This window comes from Myiozetetes cayanensis, unplaced genomic scaffold (genome assembly GCF_022539395.1).
Source record: "Myiozetetes cayanensis isolate MyiCay16 unplaced genomic scaffold, myiCay2020 scf1, whole genome shotgun sequence".
In the NCBI taxonomy this organism is placed as follows: Eukaryota; Metazoa; Chordata; class Aves; order Passeriformes; family Tyrannidae; genus Myiozetetes; species Myiozetetes cayanensis.
The window spans coordinates 41,519,763-41,541,204 of NW_026086604.1; the positions used below are offsets into that span (position 1 = coordinate 41,519,763).

The 21,442-nt window shown below is 42.4% G+C and overlaps 1 protein-coding gene across 2 annotated transcripts in view; it reads right to left on the bottom strand.

Moving 5' to 3' along the window:
* DTNA (dystrobrevin alpha) overlaps positions 1-21,442 on the bottom strand; it is a 234,015-nt gene that overhangs the window by 178,158 nt on the left and 34,415 nt on the right. Inside the window, exon 2 of one of the 2 annotated variants that reach the window (XM_050330818.1) lies at positions 114-187. The exons of the other annotated variant lie outside the window; for it this stretch is intronic. The gene's annotated coding sequence lies outside the window, so the exon portion shown is untranslated. The remainder of the gene's footprint in view (positions 1-113; positions 188-21,442) is intronic. 2 annotated transcript variants of the gene reach the window in all.

The window sequence follows — 21,442 nt, forward strand, 5'->3', positions numbered from 1 at the left end:
TTCAACTGCATTTTTTAATCTCCAAGAAGAATATTTTAAGACATAAATCGTACTTCTCAAAGCCACTGCCAGTACCCAAGAGCTCCCCATGAAGACAGTTAACTGCACCCTACCCGTAGAAATGATGCTCCTCCGACCGCTTGCTCTGTTCCCTGCTTCTTCTGCCTCAGAGTGCTCACATCAGATCCTGCCCCGGAGAAAAAGCAGAGTCAAAGGCTTGCGATACTCAGACCTGAGTCCTGGAGTCAGGCTGCAGGAGGATCAAGGAGTACTGGGCTGAAGCAGCACGGAAGGGAGACATATCAAGGTATACTATCGCTCAGCCATCACACTCAGGTAACCTCAGAGCATCTCAATTTGAAACTGTTGGTCACCATCTGGTGATAAAATAAGGAGATGCCAAGTGAGTAAAGGCAAGCTCGTGCATACTGGCATATTTTACTTACACTACATAATGAAACTCCTTGTCACTTTCATTTATACTGTTGTGTCTTTCCCACTTAAACAGTTTTATACAATTTGTGGGGGTTTTTTCTCTCCTTCACTTCAATTACAAGCTGATTTCATCTTTTCATCACACATGCACATGCACATAACCTTCCAATTCAAGATGCTTCTAATATGAAAGGAAGTGCAAAAGAGACCTACAAAGTCATGCCACTCCTAAAAACAGGCACAGAAGTCAGCCATTGGAATAAATTTCCTAAAAAAGGCAGAATTAAAGGGTTAAAAAAACAAAGACAGGACTCTGGCTCTTTCTCTACTTCACAACTCTTTGGTGTGTATGGGTGAATCCTGGACAGCAGCAACATTAGGCCCCGTTGACCTTTAAAAGAATGAATACTTTCCTAACATGTTGAGATGTTTTAAATATACATAACAGCTTTAAACACCCTAACTGCTCTACTTCTAATTATTTTTGCTACATGCGAAATATTTGAGGAAAATGTAGATGATATCTCTAATTTGTTAATTACCAGCTGGCTCCTACCGTGCATTATTAAGCTACTATGGCAGTGACTAATGCCTCTGACAATACTAAATTACCAACAACACCTTGTGGAGGAATGTGACCCGAGCAGCCTAGAAAGTACTAGCCGCAGGTGTTTATTTTCAGATAAAGACGGTTTATTAACTCAGGCGTAGGACAACAAACCTTAAATACCACATGCACAGGTCTGGAGGAGGAAAAGGGTAGCACCTCAAGCTCCATGTGCTGCCTACCCAATGGGCACCACCGTGCCCCGTGGCTGGAGTAGCCCAGACACCTGCATCTCACTGTCTTTGCTCATGAGACAGATGTGGAAGAGGAAGAGCACCCAGGATTTCTCTCTGGAGGTGTTTCAGATGCGGTGGGCTTTGCAGCCACGGCCCCCTGCTTGGTGACTTCGGTAGGGACGCTGGACATGCAGAGGTGGTGCTGTACCTCGCACTGATGTTCAGGACTCCACTGCTTCCAGCCCGGCAGCCCCAAAGGCTGTGTGCCCACACTCGCACATCACAGAGGCTCGATGTCAATGTGAGTTTGCACACCCAAAAAGGGTTAGGCCCTGTGCCATCCCTTCATACAGTTCAGTAATTCCCTGATGTGAAGCTCACGAGGGAACTCCTGCTGAAGCGAAAGCAGGCTGCAGGGCTGCTCAGCTGCAAGGCACATCACGCAGGAGGTCTGAGGGTCTCAGGGATGGCAGGGACTTTGAACCAGAGAAGACGAAGGAAACTTAATTGCCCCAGAAGCTCCCTCTGCACAGCTGCAGACCAAGCGCAGCCCTTTTCCTGTCACCTTTGAATGTAAGGGTTTTTTCCCCTTCTTTTTGCCACTCAACGCACGTTCTGCCAAATTGATTAAATTAATAACATTATTGCTTGGACAGGAACTTACACGTCTTAGCTCTAAGTGTGTGAAATAACATTACTCTCCTTTCCAATCCTCCTGGAGTGGTCAGGAAAGCCAGTCTTCTCTTATGTGGTTGTGTTATAAAATTGCTGAACAAACCTATTCTGCTGTAATGGGAAGGGACACATTTTCTTCCCTACTGTAAGTAGGTCAATGAAAACATGATGTTGTGAGGATGAAACTGTTTTCCTCCGCCTTCTTCCCCCTAATGGCAGTTTCAAATCATTCCGATTTAATTATGTCTGTAGTGTTAGCTATAATAACACTGTAAGGTTATTAACAACTGATGTATTGGTGGTCCTAAAGTCTGGGATTTGTGCTTCCTTTGTGGGCTTATTTTAGCCTCAGGTATACATATGCAATTCCTACATATAGCACATCACTGCACAGTTAAGAGAAGCCTGCAAAGAAGTCTGGATGTGAAATGCAACAACACATTATGAAGCACAAAAATTTAACTCTCAGCTCTGAGATTCACCCTGAGTTTCTGCATCAATGTGATCTCTTTGAAAGGATGAAATTTTATCATCTACTTTAAATCTGTGAAGAGCAAACTTGCTCTGAATTAATACTGGTATAAGCAAAGCCGGAGTATTTTCAGTGGAACTACTACAATTCATTGCAACTGGAGACTTATCTGCATGCATATCAGGAGGGATTAACCAGTAGCTGGCGAAACATTCAACTTGCAGCTATAACCATCAGAATGCTAAATGCAAATTTAAAGGCCACTGGCAATAAAAAAATACACTGGGGGGAGAACACCCCTCTCCCCAGTGAGAAAAAGGAAAGAAATTACATTACTAAAGAGAATACAGAATGCCTAAAATATTACCAGAAGAAATGTTAAAAAACAAAATGGGTGTTGCTTTTCTACTGGCTGCCTCTCTCTATTTTAGAACAGATGGTGTAAATTAGTTTTGTTGACATTATCTGAAAAAAGGAAAAAGTAATTAATTCACCTCACGTAATGCCTGATGTAAGCTCTCACTCACCCACACAAGCAATCCAAAGGCCCCCCTCTGCAACCAAATGTTTGCCATAGCAAAGGTTACTCACTCTTACAACCCACTCCTTGTATCCTTGTCCTGAAAACAACAGGCCTGACTAGGACAGTAAAGCTAAGCACGTACAAGCGGGCACCACTGTATCCTCAGTGTGAAATTTTTACCCTATAAAACCCCCTGACTTCAAAGGAAACTCGGATTTCAACTAAAGAATCCAATTACATGTTTCAAATTTAGGATGGACTGTCAAGTGCCAGCTGACAAAGTGATGTCCCCAAGTATTTCAGGACAATGATATTTGAGCTGAAATGCAAAGCCAGCTGTTTATGCCGTAACCACTTACCTAAAGAACATTTCAAAATGAGGAAATTATATGATGATTAAGTGCCTCCTGCACCTCAGCTAAACACATTTCACTCTGCAGAGATATCTTTGAAACCAGAATGCAGAAAGCATGTCTATCATTAAAGCAATTCTATATGCAGTACTATCACCCATATTACCAAATCATAGGGATGATAGAAAAGATACGTAATCCACCTCCCACTGTGAGATAAAGTCGGATACACTTCAGTCATGTTTATTAAAGCCATTCCTAACACTCACAGTGATGGAGATTCCACATGAACCACTGGCAGTGTATTTCAGGGATAACACTTTTGTTCAGTTTACCTCCTTTTTCTTGCTTCACTTGAGATCCATTTCTCTTTGTCTGTGGCACAGAAAAGAGATTAGTGGCCTACTCTTTCAACAGCCTGTTCTATCTATGCTTGAAAAACTGCCTGCCTCCTACTCACTCCTCAGCAGACTCCTCTTCTTTAGGCACAGAAAACATAAACCTTGCAGGTATTTCCCCTGGGACATGCCCTATGGATCTCCGGTCATTTTTACTGCCCTATTCTCCACATCAAAAGTGGTCATCAGTTTCCTTAAGTGCAGTGCTCCAAGCTGAACACAGGACTCCAGCTGAGCATTCACCACTGTGGGGATTACTTCCTGCAGGCTGCTACCTATGCATCCCAATATCATGCTTTCCTTTTTTTCCTTTCTATCATGCAACAGCTCAACATTGCCAACTCACGTTCAACTGGACATCCACAGTAACCCTTATCCTTTCCTGAAGAAAAGGAAAGAATAAGGGTGTCCCACTGGCTGTTCCCAGCTGGTACTGGTATCAAGAGCTATGAGCACATAGAATGTTCTGGAACTACATACCCCCACTGCAGCCTCTGTGTGCCTGGGGAGCCAAGCATGCCCTTGCAATGCTTCCTCATGAAAGGCATCGACTTGTGGGTAGTTTTTAATTAGCACACACATTTGCAAAAGACTGCAAATCCATCAGGCACCTGGCCAGTATTTGCATAAACTTCCCCTCTTTTTATTTGCTCTATCCACCAGGAACAGTGGATAGGAAGGGGTGGAAGAACAAGTAGGATTATTTCTTCCAAGGCTCAAATACCCTGTTTTGTGTCTTCGCTCTGTATTGAGTCTGTCAGTGTAGATAGTCATGCCTACTACAAGCCCAAGCAGTCATCTACAATGGTGTACAACAGAAAAAGGATAGGACTAATGACCTGTGAAATAGGTATGGACAGACCTGGCTGGGACTGCTTTCTGGCACAGCTTGGTTTCTCTTGGACGTAACCTAATGGATGACTTATTTAGTACTTTACACACAGAGTAACCAAAGTGGATGCATGGTACACAAGGAATTTATTTTTGCTTTCAGAAAAGGAGAGTGGTTTGAAACATTATCAGTCTATCTTCTTACTTTATGACTTTTTCATAGAGATTACACTGTTTCAATGAAAATGGATATTAAAAAGTGTAACAACAAAGATTAGGTCCATTCAGCCTAAGGTGGTACCACTGAGGTATGACTAACTGCATGTGACTCTCCACAAACACCTATTCTCCCTTCCATGAAAATGTACTGTCCTGAGAAGAGTTTATCTAAGCCTGGAAACTACTTTTCTTTCTTCAAAAAGTCTTTAAAGTCTTTACACTTTTAATTCTATTTAGGAATCCATTACCAGACTTAATGTAGATGAAGAACTTGTATTTGCTTGGATTCTTTTCAACCATCCACTACCTCATTTATTTATTTAGCTGGATGATTAATGAAATTGTATTTACTATCACCTAGAGTCACATAATTGCTTTTTGCTGTCATCATTTTAACAAGTTTCCTCTGCTTACCCCCCACTTACCACTATAACTTTTTTTAGTTGCTCTGCTAAATTTTATGGTTGACCTGAAACTTGATATATCACATATTAGAGTCAAGCAGAATATGTTATTTATACATTTTCAGCAATTTTAAAAGCTAAAGTTATTGAAAAGAAATAGTTTTACCTCTGCTTAAAGAAATATTTTACCATTCTTTTGCTGATCAGCATTCATTCCTCCATGCTTTCACATAAGAATTTCAAATCTGGCAAGCAGGTACAACTGTTATCTTTCTGCCACTATCAGCGAACAGCCACTGAACTTATTAACAAAAGTCGTATTTCAGCCCCCCAACGATGGTTCTGAGGGACCCTTACAGCTTACTAATGGAAAGGACTGCTCTACCAGCTGAAGGTCTGCACCTCTGCTCATGACTTTTGTTTTGAACTGACATGGGTCTCTGGAAGACACGCTCAGGGGCTCCTTGCAAGCCACACAAAACCTCTTGTATTTGAAAATGTGTCTCCTCCAGAAATTTCCTCCCCGAGACTCTGTAGGCAAGCAGAGAAGATGGAGCCAAGGATTTTTGCTGAATTACCACTTCTGGATGTGCTGCTGGCCTGCCCTGATTGCTGTGACTATGTGTACAATGGGCCTACCAACTGTATGTCTGGAATCAGAGGGAAGACAACCTAGAGGTTCGGATGAAAGAGGCCTGGAAGGTGGCAGAGAGAGATGGGAAGCCAAGATGCAAAACAGGTTGTAAGGGAAGTAATGTGATACATGGTATTATCAAAAGTGGGTTTTTTAAGAAGTAAAAAAGTGGCTTGTTTACAGAATAGCCTGGCAGAGAACACAACTTGACTCTCACCTCCATTAAGCTCTTCTTGCACTCCTGTACCAACCAGCATAATACAATTTGTACCTGCATGAAACTGATGTGATTTATTTTCCCTACTGAGACATGCAAATTGATCAAACTTTTAAGAACAAACACAAAACCATAAAACTCTTTGCTTTTTGTTTGATTTGTTCGGAAACTTGTTTGATCTGTTTGGAAAGTTGTTCTCTTGGTGTATATACACAGAAAAGTGAAATATTTGTTATTGTAATAGCAATTAAAAATATACATGAAATAGCAAGTGCTTTCATACTTGGATCTATGATGTGCCTTTTTTCCTGGGTTCTAGTCTGCAAAGGACTGGCCAGCTCACCCAGACTAAATTTCATTTCTCAAGTAGGTGAGAAAAGGTTTCAGTCATACAAGACAGTTAGGAGTCCATATTAAAAAAGTGACAAGATTTCAGAATAATCAACTCAGAAGTTAAAAAATGTTTAAATCAATGTGTTGCCTTTGTAATTTAACACATTTTTTAGATGTAAAGTTAGTCATTCTCATGTCAATTTATAGAAAAAAAGAATGATCTAAAACTAGGGAATGGACTGTATTTCCATACCACACAAATGATACAGTAGGCCTCTTAATCCAATATAAATGAGTTGTGTATTAAAAAAAAAAGGTAGGGGGACAGAAACACATGATAGCTAAACTGGAAAGGATCAAAGCGTTCCCTGATCTTATTCCAAGGACAATGTCACATTAGGAATGAACACACACTGAGAAGGTAGTAATTACTAGAAAGCATATACTTCCATTAAACAAGATATTTTTAAAATGCAGTAGAGGAAAAACACAAGATTACTAATTCCATGTGCAGCTGTTACTTGGTAATGAGTACTCAAGGACAACTTCACTCCAAGCATGTTCCTCTGTGCTTACTTCCACTGTGTTTAAAAGAACTAGTCACAAGTTGTCATTAAATTGCTTTTAAAGTCTACTTGCTCACAGACTTTTCTGTCTCTGCTTCATTTTTCTCCTTCCTTTTTTAGGTTCCACTGACTGCAAATGTTCTTACAAATTTTCAAGGAGGTATTTCATACCAGACTAGTCTAAGCCTTACGATAGATATAAAAGAAAATAAGAATGCAGCACTTAGGTACTATGTTTTGTTCCTTGATCCTGAAGCACTTCACAGAAGTGGGCCACTATCACTGTCACCAAATCTCAGAAAAGGATATGCCAAGCCCCTTACATGGCTTGTCAAAGATCACAGGCACAGAAGCCGACTTGTTCCCTCCATGGCCCCAGGGAAGGTTATGTTCAGCAAACAACTACCACCATGCCAAGAAATAAATTATTAAATAAAGATTCATTATTTCCACTGCTTTCCTATCTCTTTATTACTCAGAGTATAATCCCTAATTCAAGTTTTATAGCAAGAGACCATGTAATTGGTTCAGACACAGGAAACAGACGGTAAAACTCAGTTTCCTGTAATACCCCCTGCCAGGGAGGATGGTTTTTTCAAGACTGTTAGGTATTAGCCATTCTCTCAACTACCACAGCTGCAATTAGATGCATTTTTAAGCATCCTATTAGTGGAAAGGATTGCTGTGTTTCCAGGTAAAGTCACTGTATACCGTAATAATTAGCCAGGAAGTACTTTATTCCCTGATATGCCAGGAGCCAGAATGAATAATAAGTGCAGGAGGTCCGACAACAGTTGGACTGGCAACTTCCCTGGGTTTCCGCTCATGGACTCAGAGGTGATAACATGGCTGCATAGGACATCATAATTGCATTAGTTTTGGGTTTGGGTGGTTTTGAGTCTTTTTTACAGAATTACAAAATTACAGAACTGATGTTTTCTACAGTGAGCCACACTGTGTAAAGCATTGACTGTCATACTCTGCCAAAACAAATTAGCTGCTGTCACTGGGAGCAGATAATTCATTAAGACCCAAAGGAAACTGTATCACTATAAGCTGCTTCTATGCACTTTTGAGCTCAGGAAAATACCATTACATTGTCAGGGAACCCTGGGGAAACAGTCCTTAAACTCCTTACCAACTGGTTCCTGATGACACCCCTATTTTCTTGTTTATGGCAAAATGATCACTGCAAAAAGCCTGAAGATGAGGCTAGAAGAAAAGTTTTACAAAGGGAAAAAAAGATCATGACAGAAAGAAAATGGGAACCATGTACAGTAATTGTAAAGTCTAGCAAGGAGGGATTTTTAACACCCGTAAGAGTATCCCTGGCACTGGTTTTAGCAGTTTGCAAAGAAAGAAGTGTAAGATTTATTAAAGAAAAAACTGCTGCAAACCCATTTTCACCTCAGAGAGGTGAAACTCTCATGACAAAGTCACTTACGACTTAATGGTAACCAAAAAGGGAGGGACCGTGACCGGCCTCCTCCACAAGCAGACACACTACCGACTGTGTCAAAGTAGAGCTTGTCCTGAGAAGACACCAGTCAGCTCCTTGGAGCAGGAAAGCATGACATATGCTAATGACGAACACTGTAACAGCATCAGAGCAGCACCTCAACCACTCACACAACACCCAAAACCAAGAGGCACCAGCTTCTGCTCTAGTCCTGTGCTCCCCTCATCAATGTTCTGCCCCTTGCTTATCTCCTGCAGATCAGCACCCTCATGATCTCTCCTCTCCCTGCAGCTGCAAGAGGCTGGGGGCCAGGGGCAGGCTCCCTCTCATCCTCCCATCCCCTCTGTCTCAGCAGCACTCCTCCATTTTCCCCTGTGTGGGATTACTGGGGATCCTGGGAAATGCGAGGGAGGAAGGGAAGGCTGCAGGGGGGAAAGAAGTCCAGAAGATCACAGAGAACAGGGTGTCACCATCCTAGCAACACCTTGTTACAAAAGCCTGAAGTGTTGTCTCCTTCTCTCCTTTCACCCTCCCCGCTTCCCAACAAATCCTAGTCACCTTAGGAGCACGGGGCTAGGTTGGGAGAAGAGGACAGGGAGAGAAGGAGGGAGAGTAGAGAGGTCCTAGTCCCCACGTCATGCTCTGACAAAGCTACCCCACCCTCACCAAGAGCCTCAGCAGTATCATGCTGCCGTGTAGTACCATTAACCACTGAACACATGCAGTACCACACTCTCCCTAACTGCGAAAAACTCACCCTAACAGCTGGCCAAGGATTTTCTCTTTCAGCAAATATGTCAACATTACAATAATTTAGAAATTGTATCAAATACAGCAATATTTTCTATGGGAAAATATCAGTCTACTGAAGATTTTCCATTTATTGCCAGGATAACTGGAACATGTTGTGGATTAGATAGGCCAGAATATACTTTTTAGAGGCAATCCAATACCACATTGCAGTTACCCTGGGAACTCCCTGTTCCCGGGTGAGATGCTTATTCCCTTCCAGCAGCGATGTTTTTCAGGCAGCGTCACTTCCCAGAATACAAAGCATGCTTCCTTGTGACAAAGCTCTCCAGTGCCTCTTGGACATTTAATTATGGGAGAAGGGTCTCAGATAATGAAATGGGAACATCACGCTCCTGAACTATAACTTCTGAAAAGCAATACACTGTGGTAGGGAAATGCAATTTAATTTTGAACTGACTCAGGAATTTCCCATGGAACATTAATTCTATTTTCTGCTCACCTCTGAATGTCAGTCTATTTTTCTCTTTCAATTTAGGAAGCTTCTAAAAGGTGCAGTAAGCCCCTGCTTCCAAATATGTGAATTCTTCTTCCCTCCTTGGGGAGGGTACATCTGAAAACAGAAGCCCATTGTGTCAAGCCTTATCAGAGGTGATGCCTAGCTGGAGGAACTGCTACCTAGATACCCAACACAGAGAAGTTAACAGAGGTATTTCCACCCCCTTCTGATTTGCAGGGGCTCCTAGAGCTCACACAACTTGCCTGAAGCTGCACAGGATCCTGTGCAAGAGCCAGAAGCTAACTACATCTTTACCAAGCCCCGCTGCAAGTTTTACTCATCTTGACAGCTTTTGTTTCAAAGGTCTTCAACTTCAATACCAAAACGAATGTTACAGTAATTCCTTAGTGTAAGCAACTGTTGGCCTGGAATTTAGCGTGGGACTGAAGTGCTGAGCTAGTCTGAGCTAGTTAAAAGAACATCCAACTAGTATAAATTATAAAAGAACTGACTTGAACGTCATTTCTCACACCTGCACCTGGTTTTTTCCAGATTTAACTTAAATGTTATCTACTTCCTTCTTCTCCATCCCTTACACTTAACTAAGCAGAAAACACTTCACAGCAAATTTGCTCAACCAAATATACCCAAATATTTTTCAAAATTCGGTCAAGTTAATCAATTAGGATGAACTTGATCAAATTCAAGAAAGATACCAAAACATACCAGACACATCATCTTTCCTTGAAACAAAGGAACTGTTTTTATTTTAATTCACCCAGTTCCACATATTTTGCAAGACAAAGAGTGCCATTATGTGAGTCTTTTCAGCAGTGATATCTCTAACCAAAAATGTTAGGCGCTCCAGTTATCCAAAGACAGCACCTATTTCCTATGGTTATTATGGGCAGTACTAACACGCCAGGAATTCTGAGTATGTTTGGGTGAACTGCCACCAACTCCAAAGTTAGGAGCTCCTCTACTATGAGCGTAAAACATACCTACCCAGAATAAATGGCAAAAATGAAGTTGGCATTTAGGTGACACTTACTCAAAGCACAGATTCAGATGAAACTCTCAGACTACAAGTTCTTGCTATATAACAAACATTACATTTAACTTCCCACAGAGTTTCTGTATTATAAAATTCTTATGGGTATAGGAACACCACAACTTCACCAGAAATTTCTGAGAAACTGCCTGAAAAAAACATTGATCAATGAAGCGATGTATCTGCTAGATATTGAAATTATTTCTGCTAAGTTCTAGAAAAAATATGATACCCTTCATCTTCTTTTTTTACTCACAAATTCACTATCTAAGTGATGACTACCAGGGAAATGCACACATTTTTAAATCACTGATAGATGAACTTTGTTCAGAGAAAATGAGAGCCAAAATTTTTAAAAAAAAAAGAAAACCAAACCAAAAGAACCCTTAAACTCCAAGTAAAAGCACTATTTAGGAACAAACAAACAAGAAGGTTAAATTTAATTAACTCTGTGTTGTGTTCAAATTTACCCATGAGGAAATAGTTCCTAAGTGAAACCATGGCCCAACAAGTAAGCAAACACTAGATTACATCCTCTCTAACATAGAAAACAACTCACTTTTCAACTTTGTAACCATAAGCAGCATTTCAAACCTCCCACTAAAGAAGAGCAAAGGTATGTAACAAAACTCATCTGATAGGAAAACGGCACTCCAAACTGTAATGGCAAAATTCTTAAAGACCAAGACTCCCTAGGAATGCCAAGAAAAGGAATCTTGTGAGTAAATTTCACAGAGGAATAAAGTTCCGGTAATCCATATGGAGAAATGGTGGACTAAATCGCCTGGGGAAAGCATTACTTAAGTATCCACCTCATCCTAGAGGAACTGTCAGAGTGCTCTGAAAGCAGCAGGAAAACCCAGAGAATCCACTCCAGCAAATGCATGCGAAGTCAAGCTTCTTACTTACCCTACTGTATGCACCATGATCTCTTTTGCCACCTTAGTAATTCCAAAGTATCCAGAATGATATTATTTTTAAGAGAATATTAGAGTTGTTAGAGGAGACACAGGCAAGCTGACAAGCAGAGCTTTGTGAGAAGCCAGGCGGAGAGGGATGAATTTAAACCCTGGCTCAAGATGCTGTGTATTCTGCGTCTATCTTTAACTTCTAAATGATTTGGTTTCACATTCCTCTAAAGTCCTGCTGGCAGATGCCTTCGTGGAGCTTTACCAATCGCAGGCATCCAGCCCCCTCCCCTCCTCTATCCCTCCACCTCCCTCCCTCCCTCTTTTTCTCCCTCCCAAGCCTACTACTCCACCCCCATCTCCCCATCTCCACCTCTCCTCACACACACACACACACACACACACACACACACACACACACACAGAGTTGGTTGGCAGGATTTCAGGGACTTCCAGCCTCAGCTGCCCGCTGCTGGAAGCCAGCACCCTGGCAAGCAGCTCAACATGGTGCCTTTGGAAATCTGGAGTGGCTCGGCCTGCCTCAGCTCAGTACAGAGGTACCTGAAATTACTGCTTGTGCCCACTCAGGCAAAGTCCCTGAGCCAGAGCATCACCAAACAACTTGCAGTCCAAAGTGGGACACCTAGGAAGCATCTTCTGCAGGGGACCCCAGGCACAACCGGGAGGGGAGCAAGGGCTGGGGTAAGGCAGCAATTGACCCCGAGTTGGATAGCGCTTCTGCAGACACACATATCTGGATGCCTTCAGCACTTCTGCCTGCACAGGGAGCTTTACTAAGCGTGTATAAACAAACAAAAAAATACAAACCCCAAACAACCTCCCCCCCAAATTTTACCAGATCTTGAACACACAGCTTCTGAAGTTCCACTCTTAGTTCAGTCTGTGGCTCCTTACAGTAACAATGCATTGCAATGTTGTCCTGACTCCGAAGTAACCAGACTACGGATTAGTGGCAGCATTTAAGGTGACTGAAGTGGGGAAAAAAGTCCTTCCATGTAACCCAAAAAGACAGCATTGTTATCAGAGACTGACAGAGTCCATAGTGTTGACACAAGCCCCTGACTCTTAAGATCAGCCTTTTGAAGCAGCAGTTTTTAATGCACAAATGCACATTCAATTGAACACTGCTTGCCATCAAGTCTGCCTTATCTCAGACATGGGTGGGAAAAGAACAAGTCACAAGACTTTATGTAAAATGTATGAATTATTGAACACTTTCAGTTGCAACAGGAAAATACCAATTGACAGTCACACCAATTCAAACAGAATAACATAGTAAATGTCTCTGGTTTCTTAGAGTCTTCAGCCTTTGTCTGAGCTGCTGCCAAGAGAGGTTTGCACCCAGGGATGCAGCCAAGCAAGCAGTGAACACAGGTTTGGGTAGAGGAGGCAAGGTCAAACTGTGCCCAGAATCACTTAGCTAAAAACACATTTTGAAAATGCCTTGCCAATGTTCTATCTGATGAGGCATTAACAGTTTTCAGAGCTCCAGTGTTGAGAGGTTGGACTGATTTAGTAGTAAAATTGATCATGCAATTACTTTACGCTAACGAAGGGAAAGGCTCAAACTTGGAAAGGAGGGTAAAAAAATTAGTCAAAGGGCTGTATCAGAGTGCACATTTAGTAACCTCGCACATTTGCCTGCTTGATAACATATATATAAATATTTACATTTGATAACATATATATAATATATATAGTTTGATGAAAAATAGTAACTTCAGTCAGTCCCACAGACGAGAAGGCAAGAGTCCTCTTAACCTGGATAGAACACAGGTTTGTGCATGTGGAAAAGTTGCTAGCAACACACAAATATTAAATAACAAACTGACTGACAACTCCTGAAAAGTCAAAAGATTTATTTTGAATCACTAACCTTTGTTACTATTAGCAAAGCCAGACCTCAGTATGTTCAGTGCCTGCCTTCCAGAGCTCGTTAAAAACTCCAGCTAGAGAAAAACATGCCGTGGACTTCCTGCCAGAGAGGGAAGAAGTCACTTCACTGCTTTGCCTCAGGACTGCTGATACAACAGTTCAGGACAGGTGCCTATTATTCAAGTTGAGGAGCTGCAGTGAACGGGCAGAAAGGCTGCCTTGCCTGGCACTGCTTTCAGATAGTGCCACCTCTAACACTGCTGGCTCACAAATCTTTCAGAGCAGAGAAAATCAGAGTCAGAGTCTCCCATTCAAAGGGTGCAACTTCAGATAATGTAGTATGTACCTCAAGTAATTTTTTTTCCCCGATTGTTTGTAGGGATGTCAGACTTGAAGGGCAGATAATCACTAGAAGCAGAGACCAACTGTTAACATTAGGACTTAAAAAGCACAGTGCTTTAGATGCTCAGAGAGACAAAAGAACAAAGAGAAATCTTTGCGCCTTTGTGGCTGAGGGCTCCTTTCTAATTAGGGCAACAAGGAAGGAAGAAAGAAGCTCCCCACGGCAGAAGGTGCGATGGACAAATGTGGTGATTCAGAAGTGAAGTCATGAACAGGAAGGATTAAGGCTGAGCTGTTTATAGGACTCCAACCTACCTCCCTACCTCTAGAGAGTGCTTAAGTGTTAGGAAAAACAATGGCAGGGAAATCCACAGAAGCACATTCAGGCTTTTATCTAAATCTGTGTATTTCCCTTAGTAGATATGCGGGGGAAAAAGATTGGGTTTTGAATCCTCTGAAAGAACACTTAAACTGTTTGCTTCCCATGTCTCTTAAGAGGTTATTTAAAAACCCAGGAGTATGGGGGCGGGGGGGGAGCTTTGGAAAACGATGCTGGAAGATACGGGAAACCTTGAATGTCAACATGGACAGCATGATCCTAATCCCATGAATGGGACAGTCAGAGGTCATATGTCCAAAAACTGTATCACATTAGCCAAAGGAGAAGACAGGTGTCCAGTTTTCTCAGATGAAGAGCTGTGCAATAATACCAATAATACCAGTGTCTAATGTGCAACATAAAGGGTACAGCTGGGAGAGATTTACCACTGCTGTGAGAGGGAACACTATTTCTCTCTCAGCAGTCTGTTGCTTATAACCATCATCAAATGCAACAGATCAGGGCATCAGATTTGAGATACATGAAAACATATTAATAGGAAGTTCTTGTGGAGGAGTGGGAGGTAGCTGGCGTGGGAGCAGAGGAGGGAGCGGCACAGAGGGGAGAGTAATTTGGTACCAGTGACAAGTGTAAATAGGTAACATGTTTGGAGCCATGTGACTTCCTACCCATTCCCAATTTAGCCCAGTGCCTAAGAGGCATGATGTGTCCCCTCATGTTCAGCTATTTTTAATGTGCACAGAATTTGCTCTTTGTCCCCTCTTGTCTGTCAGTGTCTCGAATTCATTAATCTTGGCAGTCTTAAGATTGGGCTTCCTGGGACAAGCAACAACTTCTACCCTACGGGCTCAATCTTTCTAGGTCTGACTCAAGAGTATTTCTTGCTCTTTGGAATGATCTTGTTAACCTCTGCAGATGATTTCAGCATAGGTTTGTTCGAGAGTAAGAGCTTTGGAGTAGGGACTGTAATTACATTGACAGGAATGCAGTTCCTGCCCATCACAATGGATCCAGCACTGTTTATTCAGTACTACTCAATCTGCACAGCCCTCACTGCCCCAGCCTACCTCCAGCTATTCCTACTCAACTATGTGGCTACACCAAGAGCCCTCTCCAACAGGAGCATGGTCCAACAGGCAGGGTTTGGCCAAGTGTTGACCCATGTGTTGCTTCTCTCCTGACCCATGTGTTGCTTCTCTCCTGCCTACGACTTTTTTTTTTTTACTGGAAGAGATAAGGAACAGCTGTTGAAGCAGGTGAGGGCAGGGGGCTCAGAGGCAGTCCCCCAGCACCCACTCCCTTGCTGCCCCACCACCACACAGCCTCCAACACAGCGGGGTACATTTGCCCTGGAAGGCCACTCAGGGGATGGACATGGGCTCACACAGGGCAAAACACTGCCCTGGTCTGCCAGTGTGGAGTCTGACTACTCTGAGCACAACACTTCTACCATTTCTGTGAGGCTCACTGGATAACAGGAGGAAGCTCAGCCACTGAGAACGTTCAGATAGGTCAGTTCCACTATTTATAAACATATCCAAATTGCTTGGATTCTAGGTAAGCATTAATAAAGTAAATGGGGAGTGTACTCCATACACACTCTGTGCGCAGTTTGGCAGCAACAGAGGATTTTCTGTGCTGGCTTTTCTCTTGATTTCTATGTTTCTGTGATTCAAGTTATAGGGAAAGAAGGGAGATTGTCCATGGTCTTTTCACAACTTCCGCCTGAAAATAATGTCCTTATTCCTGAAATTATGAATTGAATATTTTTGTAATGGAAATGGCTCTGTGTCACTCCAGCACCTTGGGTTTCATTGCAGCACTATATTCTGCACTGAAAATGTTTTCCAGTTAGTTATGTCATAAAAATGCCACAAACATTATGTCTTTATACTTGCATGGACAGACAACCACAAGGTTTTTGTGGAAATTCAGCCAATGCCTGAAGTGTGCATGCAGGCAGACATGACTGTGGCTGGAGTGACACATGCACTTTTTTCAGAACTGGAAGAGAACAAGTTTTGATGCTGTGATCTTTAACAAACATTTCAGTTCTCCTTTTCAGGCTGCAATGAGCTCTCTTAATTAGCAATATTTGCTACCTTTTGTATACTGGTTAGAGCAGACATGAGGCCTTCAAAGCAGTAGACGGTTCTTATGATCAAGAAGACTAAGAGCATCTCCTGCTGGAGCAAAGACTGTCATGAATTATTGTAGCAGGCATGTGGGCTGTTTCTTTATTTTATTTTCCTTCAGAGTTTGGCTGTCTGAGGGAATGCAGTCATGCTATGTTTGTTTGTCTCACACTTCTGGCCACAGCCAGCAGTTTTGAACTCATTAGACACCTTCTGCTAAATTATACACAGAGGAAGAAATCTCAGTTATACTGAGTCTCCTTGACTCTCATGAACTGGAATCCAAGACATCAACCCAATAAGGACAGGGCATGCAACATTCCCCTCTTGAAGCAGCTCCCATGTGTTCTGGCTTGTCAGTCTGAGCCAACAAAGCTCTGAACCACCTGCATAACCTGCTTCCTGCTTTTTCCCCAGGTAAGGAGAAAGTACAAAAGGGGATGTGGAAGGGACCAGGAGTACTGATTAGGGAAGTATCTAGAAGAACTATGGAGGCCTGGGGAAATTAAAAGGATAATTGTGAAGACGGCAACACAGGTTGACTGCACAAAGCTGAAAACGCAGATGTGCAACACTCTTATACTGAGGGGCAGGAGTGGTCATCAGAGTTTAGAGGAAACAGGGATTACTGTCACTGGGAGCAATAAATAAAGGATCATAAATCCTTAGGAAGACAGTCTTCATTAGGTACACTGCTCACCGAGCAATTTTAATGAACTATAGCTGTCACTTGAAACCTTTAAAGTGCAGTGTTTTCAGGCAGAGGACCAATAATAGATGATATTAGAAAGGCTGAAAACAGCCTTTTTATTTATCAGTGAGCCTTTCATTCATCCTGCGTACCACTGAAAAATCCTCCTGCTCTAAAATAAAACTCACTTTATTTCACCCTCCAGATGAAAAACTTGGGGAAAAAAATTAAATTCCATTTATTTATTTATTTTTTTTGTGTGTGTGCATGCATGTGTGTGTGTGTTAATAAAGAAAAAAATATGCAGCAAGAGCACAGGAGACCTGGAAGTCTTAAGAAACCGCTAATGAGAGCTGGAACAGTAATATATAGGCCAACAACATGAATCCCATCAGATCAGTTATGTAAAAGCCAGCAGCGCCTGACTTGCTCTCTGAAATGCATCAGTGCCCTGCAGGGCTGGGGGAGGTGTCCCTGCCACAGAACCCTCTCCTTCCCTCTCCGTCCTGGCCCCAGGGCAGCACAGACCCCTCAGGCTTGGGGGGTCCCGGTGCTGCGGGGGGTGCACAGGCAGAAGGGGAGGTCTGATCAGCTGGAGCGTCTGAGCTGGGGCGAGAGCATGCAGGGTAAGACAGCCTGGGAGAAGCTTGTCCTACTGCTCCCTCTGCTGTACCCATCCTGTGGAGAAATCCCAAATGTCTGAGAGAAAAGCTGGGCTAAGGGGTGGCAGCAAACTGCAGGCAGCACAGACAGAGACAGGCTTGGGAAAGAGATAAAGTCGCTGATGCTGAGGCAGAAACCATCACCACACTCAGGAGATGGCATGACACGGACCTTTGTGCATCCAACATAGCAAATCTCTTGCTCTGTACTTGCCAGGGTTTCACTATCGCTTCCAGAACAGTGCAGGGAAATAACACTTCTCCTTGGCACGATCATCTCTAGCTTTCTGACACATATTTAGATCATGATCTCATCTTATGAGATTGATGGGTGTCCAGATGAGCTGCAGAGAAAAGCCCAGGAAGCTCCCTTGGCAAGACAACTGGCAGCAGCCGAGCCCTGCGTTAGGGAATGCCATCAGAAAATGCTCCCAGAAAAGGGGGAAACACCCCACCCCAAGTCATGTCAGTGCCATGCTACATATAAACAACAGCAAGCACAGGGAGAAAAAAGCAAGCAGAAAGGAAAGGGGGAAAGTGGCTTATGGTAATGAAGTCAATTAATCATGTAGTAATTAACAATTCGATTGTGTTGCGGAATGTTTTTTCTAACCAAAAACCACCTGAACATAACTCCAGTCAATAATCCCACCCTGTACACTTGTTTCTGAGGGATGAGAAATTGGCAGCACTGGATAGCACCTATAAAAGACATTAGTAGCTGCCATGAAAGCATTTATTTGAACACAGGGAAAAACTACCCCAAGGAAAATACATATTTTCAAATGCTCAAACATTACAATGTGCTTTATGCAATCTTCAGAGCACTATTTCAGTTACTTCACACTTTCCTTTTAGCACTAATTTCTAGAAATTCAAACTACAGCAGAAACCATTTCAAAGGAAGAAATGTCCCTCAAGCACTTCTTCCCTGAGAAGGTGCACACTCATCAGAATTGGGAGGAATGATGAGAAGAATCAGCACCTTCAGGAAAAGTGGACACTTTCCATAATAAAAAAGGTGACGAAAGTCTGAAAGGCTGGAATGCAAGGTTAGGTCTTTGAAAGATCAGCCATACACTCAACCTAATCCTTCTTGAGAATTTCAGGAACTCTACACAACTTCTACCACTAATAATACAAAACCCCCTTCCCAATACCAATATGAGACTCAAAAAAATTAATTGGTGAATTCCAGAAAGGCAGTGTTAACAGATGACCCACATTAACTTTTTTTCTCCATATCATGTATTATTTCCTTTTACACTATAGAACATCTACCAGTTAATGAAAATACTGGAAACTGGACTTTATGACATAACATGGTGATAAAGAGAATTACATTTAAATGTCAATAGGATCTATGGAACAGAGCAAATTTGGAAGAAATCCACTCAGTGATTTTAAAGTTGTGAATAATTAGCATGGCATTTTCAAATACACTTGGTCATGACCTAATTCTGCTCCAAATTCTTTAATTTTAGATTTTGCAAAGCTATACAAGCCATGCAACACTACAGTAGTATTAAGGGTGCTGCAGCAGTACTGAGTCCTGCTGAAAAATTCCACCCCCAAGTGAGTGGCTCCAGTAAAGGAATGGGACATGGCAATTTGGGGCAGAATGCAGCCCATTGTTTTCAAAGGCAGTACTTTAGATCTACATAAGTGCAAACAAATGCAGTTTGACCTCAGGGCTGACACAATGTACCTAATTCACACTTGCCCAGCTTACAAGGAAGAAGCTGGAATGGAGCTGAAAATATTAACTGAAGAACTTCCACAAGAAAACTGAGATCTTGAAAAACATTTTATCTGTAGTAATCCAGTAATAATTGCAGATTATTTTGACATCGTTCTGTGAAGCTTCATTACAAACAGCCAAAAATATACAATGTGTGTGCCACAGAGACCAAGCACAGGTCTGGACATAATCTACCTTCTGTCAGATGCTACAAAGCTTCTCCTTATTATAGCACCTCCTTCTATCTCTCTGAATTCATCATGTTTACCTCCAAATAAAAGAAATTAGAGGTTTTTTGCTTTGTTCAGAGAAGCATATGCGGTATCCAAGAGCCTAAGACATTACAGTGTAAATTATTTGTGCCTCTTGCTATGAAAAGTCTTGCTCCAGGACTTTGTGACAACATTACCTGAGGGAAATCAAATTAACAGCAGCTGAGACAGAACTATTAAAGGCATGTTTTCCCCTATGTACAGTAGTCTGTTAACATATCCACAGGCACTGAGAGAGTGAGGATAAAGCAAGGACATTTCTCTGAACCATAACTATCTTTCACATTACTGTCTATTCTTGTGAAGGAGCTGTGGATGCAGTGATATTGATAGGCACTGGGGTTCCTCAAGCCTCAATTCAAGCATGTAGATTTTACAGCCATGCGCACTATGGAGACACTACCTTCCAAAATAAATCAAGCAAGCTTTTTGCTTAAGACTACAGAGGTAACTGCAAGGTTGTTTCTGCTTCTAAGGGTAAAGATGAAAGGAAGTGGCACACCAAAAGCCTGGCTCCTCTGCCCTCTCTCCTCCTGCCCTCGTGCCTTTGGGAGGCACCATCCAGATTCCAGAGGAGATGGGTTTGGGATGGCAGCCAGCCTCCTTCTGGCACAACCTGCCAGGGCAAGATGCTCACAAAGGAGCTGTACTCACTCCCCACTGGCTCAGTGAGGGACATGGCATCTCTCCTATTTCCAGAGGACAGCAATGACACATCCTCAAGCTGCACAGGGTGACAGGGGCCACTCTGGTGACTGGGAATACCACTCAGAAATGCTGGCAGTCACGGGGTGCTTGTGGCACGGAGACCACCACACCATGCCCATGCTGCTCAGGCATTACCTGAGGGGTGAATGCAGCAGAGGCAGTGTAGGCTTGTACCACGGCAGCAGCAGTATGAGACCTGACCAGGCCTCACCTCTGCCACAGGTTTGTTTTGTGAAATCAGGATTTTACCCATTTACTGCCTCCATCCACTTATTATCTACTTTGCCTGTGTAGCCTTTGGTGGTTGTCATGTTTCTAGGTGCCTAGGGCAACTAAAACCTTGAGGACCTTTAACCTCCTAGTGCTACTGCAACTAAAAATTGGAAATTGTTCAGGCAACAATTTTATTTCACTTAGTGAATGGGAAAATTAACCGAGTCGAGATAAAAGTGCACCTTCCTTCAAAAGCCTCTTTAGTCAGCCCCAGAATCTGAATCAATGCTGAGCACAAAGATTTAAATTTCACTTAATGAAAATTGAATAGACCAAAAAACAACAAAAGAAGTCTCTTTACAAAAGGTATGGATTCGACCCAGCCAGTAAATAATTAAAGCTCCTCTCTGTTCCCTTCCACTTTCTATTTTAAGGCTTTTCATTATATGGGATCAAAGTCAGCTCGAGTTGGAGAGAGTTAGACAAATCCATCACGGAGACAGAATGAATGTATGATCTCATCCCCTGTGACAGCAGCCCGACGGTACCACCTGTTTGAACTCAGATCATACCACTTCTGATGACACTGCCAATGTCAAGCACATCACTGGCAATTCAAGGGGGTGTGTGGGAACTTTCTCCACCTAAGCAAACAAACAAAAAGAACTGTAAATCTGGCACTAGGAACGCTATAGGCAGCCAGGGCTACAAAAAGAGCAGTTCTGACCCCAAGAACATAAACCACTTGGAGCCTAAAATCAGTTGTATGAGGAAAGACTGATACCTGTTTGGAGAGGAGGCAAACAGGGAGAGAGGAATGTAGGACACCTGTATAAAAATTATAAATAGTAAAAATAAGAGAAATTATAGAATCACAGAATATGAATATTCTTATTTATTTTCTCCTAATAAGAGAAAAAGAATATATTGCA